Source organism: Rattus norvegicus, chromosome Y, assembly GCF_021556685.1.
Source record: "Rattus norvegicus strain SHRSP/BbbUtx chromosome Y, alternate assembly SHRSP_T2T, whole genome shotgun sequence".
Classification (NCBI taxonomy): Eukaryota; Metazoa; Chordata; class Mammalia; order Rodentia; family Muridae; genus Rattus; species Rattus norvegicus.
In genome coordinates, this window is record NC_141555.1 from 20,494,240 (window position 1) to 20,497,070 (window position 2,831).

The window sequence follows — 2,831 nt, forward strand, 5'->3', positions numbered from 1 at the left end:
TTCCTTAATTTTATTCGGAATGAGGAGGAATACCAAAATGTGCCACAGGAATAATAGCTTTGACTCTCAGGGTAGAGTATTGAATTTTATCTTCAGTGGATCCCTGGTCATGCCATTGCATTTTTATGATAAGAATGGAGACAGGGCTACTCCCCTAGACATGCATCAAGGTCTCTCACTCTTTGTCTTGAACTTACATGATTAAGGCTTGGTGGTCCTAAACACTATGGACTCCAGGACTTACCTGCATCCCATCAGATATGAACTGAATATGTCCTCCATTTTTTCATGTCTTTGCCAGATTTTTTTGTTAAGGGCCAGGGGGACTGCAGCAGGGAGTGAGGCCTATGTCCAGCGACTTTGGTTGGGAGAAAGAAAATAGCCAATAGGTCCTGATTCAAGAGAACTTTCCTCCTATTTCAGTGCTTCCAAGTGTCTGTAGACTTCCCCTTTCATCATGCTTCATTGGGGGACTAGCATTTTCTCTCCTGTGTCTGGGCCATTACTATGCATGTTCCCTTGTGTTTCTCTACAGGGTCTGTTGGGAAGGCATCATCCCAAACGTCCACCATCAGTGAGCAAGTACAACAGATTAGGAAGTTGGAGAAATTGACTAATGACGTCCAGAAGATGACCTGTGAGTTGGGTAAACTCCCAGGAATGCTGACTCATTGCACCAACAGCATTTGGACAAAAGAAAGCCATTATGCCCACGTCTTTGTTGACTGTCCTGACCCCTCTGTGTTAACCTCAGTTTTCTCACACCACAGGAGAATGCAACTGTAATGTCCTCATGTACAAACTAATTTTCTTATGTGCCTCTCAGAGGCAGAACATGAAGAAAGGATAGGAGTGTGTTAGGAAACTATTTAATTTCTCAGAAAAGCATAATCTGTGTTTTGAATAGCAGTCTTGGGATACGACAAGTAATATGTGAGCTCTTATCATGGATTTTAATAGACAGAGAACACATTTTCTGTACTCAGAGGAATACAAAAACTTGTCAGCTACAGAAGGACAGTAACTTAATCTTAGAGAAGTAAACAATTATTTATTTACTTTAAAGATTTATTTTATTTGATTTGTATGATTATTCTGTAACTGTCAGACACAACAAAGTGGGCATCAGATTCCATTATACATGTTTATATGCCACGATGTTTTTGCTGGGAATTAAACTCATGACCTATGGAAAAGCAGTCAGAGCTCTTAAATGCTGAATCATCTTACCAGCCTACATTACTTTTGATGGTGATGGTATTGATGATGTTGATGGTATTGATGATGATGATGGTGGTGATTATTATTATTATTATTATTATTATCATTATTATTATTGTTAAAATTATTATTATACTGCAACTCTAATGGATCAAGACTTACCCTCCTCCAATGCTCTTGCCCCTCTCCTGTCACAAGAAGAAACTACAATAAGGAAAACACCATCAGAGCTGCCCATCCTACCCAGCATTAAACAAAGAAATGATTTACTTTGACTTGGTTATGGAGATTTTCTTGTTGACTGGGCTCATAGCTTTAGACTTGAAGCCACGTAGACTATGGAAATGGGAGCTCCTTTTGGTGGAATCTGATTATCTTGGAGTAACTGGGATATAGTGAGCTAGCATAAGATGTTGGTCCACCAACTTATCCCTTTTTGAGAATAAAGTCTCCTGGGAACTGGGTAAGCAGGATAAGCAGGAATGGCTAACTAGCCAATCCAGGTGGGTAAATGTTTGTTCATTAGGTATACAGGGGGGGAATTTCATTGACTAAGTTGAATGTATCCCCTGTCCACTATGTTCTAAAACCATGCAAGGAAAGTTTTGTTGATTTTGTCTATCCTGTGGCCCAGCAAGTGTTTTTCATATTCTGTGTGCAGTTTCTTTCCTGATATGAACCTTGTGAAAATAGAGGGAGCCAAGGAAATCCACAGACAACAACATTCTACATTCTAGAAGATCAAGGCCTTCTCATAAAAAAAATCCTTTTATTTATGAATTCAGCAGTGAAGTAATTTGCAACCACTGGTCATGCAGCTGATATCTGGTAGACAGGCCTGTTGACTAACTATTCCATGGGACAAAGAAAGCATCAAAAATTAGCATGAGATAAAAAAAACTTAAAATTGAGTAAGAACTCTGATACCTAGCAGTAACTTATCCTTATGAGGGTCACAAATAACAAGAAGTATTATCTTGAACAAGATTTACTATGCTGGAATTCCCAATTGTTCAGATGTGCTTGAAAATCTGTCACAGAAGACTGTATTGTTATCATACTCTAGTCCAGAAAGACCATACCAAAAAGTATATTATTCTGTTTGCAGTAGAGTGTGGCAAGTACTTCACTTCACACATTTGTATGTGACGCTGAAATTAATGTTCTACATAGATGAAAGCATTCCCTCAATCCTAGTCTTAGTAATTTTTTTTAAAGTTTGGAAAATGTCTGAGAATTCATCAGTTCCACACCTGAACTGAAGTAACTGTACTCTGACTGTATACATAGAGGACATCTGAGTAGTAGTTAACATTTTTATTCAGTGACGTCTCCCCATGGATCTGTTTGAGCCTGAATAAGCATGCATAGTCATATTTTACCTAAGCGAATCATTTAGTATCTAAAACATTACAGGATCTCTCTGTTGTAAATATTTTCCTTTCACACAGGTGAAGGCAGGTTCATAAAGAACTGTATATCAAAGTTTGAAGATATTACATCATCCATAGATGAAAATATTTTCATTTACACAGATGAAGGAAGGTGTATCAAAGGCAGTATATCAAAGGTTTGTAGATATTACACCATCCTTAGATGTAAATATATCA